The sequence below is a fragment of the Apium graveolens genome, unplaced genomic scaffold, assembly GCF_009905375.1.
Source record: "Apium graveolens cultivar Ventura unplaced genomic scaffold, ASM990537v1 ctg3855, whole genome shotgun sequence".
NCBI classification, from domain to species: Eukaryota; Viridiplantae; Streptophyta; class Magnoliopsida; order Apiales; family Apiaceae; genus Apium; species Apium graveolens.
In genome coordinates, this window is record NW_027418299.1 from 5,036 (window position 1) to 5,956 (window position 921).

The 921-nt window shown below is 45.8% G+C and overlaps 1 non-coding gene across 1 annotated transcript; it reads left to right on the top strand.

The window, feature by feature from the left end:
• Nucleotides 1-492: 492 nt before the first annotated feature.
• On the top strand, nt 493-597 carry LOC141701459 (small nucleolar RNA R71). The gene has a single exon (XR_012566791.1). It is a non-coding gene; the product is annotated as a small nucleolar RNA R71 (small nucleolar RNA).
• The last annotated feature ends 324 nt before the right edge of the window (nt 598-921 follow it).

The window sequence follows — 921 nt, forward strand, 5'->3', positions numbered from 1 at the left end:
ACTGCTTAGTTGGATAATGCTGATAAGGCTGTTGAACCGCATTCTGAGTGTTGCTCCAGATGAAATTAGGATGATTGCAGTTGTTGGGATGATAGGTGGCTGGCACTGGTTGTTGGGATTGCTGGAAGTTGCTCACGAATTGAGCTGATTCACTAGAAATTGCCCACTGATCAGTCTCATGGGCACCAGCACAAAGCTCACAGACACTAGTGATTTGATTAACTCCATAATTAGCCAAAGTGTCCACCTTCATCGTCAAAGCTTTAAGTTGGGCAGCGATAGCAGTTGCTGCGTCCAACTCCAGAATTCCCGAGAATTTTCCCCGAGTCAGCCTCTGGGAAGCATTCTGGTACTCATTAGCAGCCATCAGTTCAATATGTTCATAAGCTTCATCGTAGCTCTTAGCCCACAAGGCTCCTCCTGATGCTGCATCCAGCATGGGTCTAGAAGTAGTACCCAATCCATTGCGGAAACAATATCATCCAATCAGGCATGCCGTGGTGTGGGCACTTCCTTAGCATCTCTATATCGATCCCAAGCCTCACAAAGAGATTCTCCTATTTGCTGAGCAAACTGGGTAAGAGCATTCCTGATTGTAGCAGTCTTCACCATGGGGAATAATTTAGTGAGAAACTTTTGCGCAAGATCCTCCCAAGTGGTGATAGACCCTGCTAGTAGAGAGTGTAACCAACACTTAGCTTTGTCCCTTAGAGAAAATGGGAAGAGGCGTAGCTTGATAGCATCTTCAGTCACATCATTGAACTTGAAAGTGTCACATATCTCGATGAAATCCCTGATGTGCATGTTGGGGTCTTCAGTAGGAGAACCCCCAATCTGAACTGAGTTATGTATCATCTGAGTCGTACTTGACTTGATCTCAAGAGTGTTAGCCCTGATGGCTGGTCTGATGATGCTTGACTG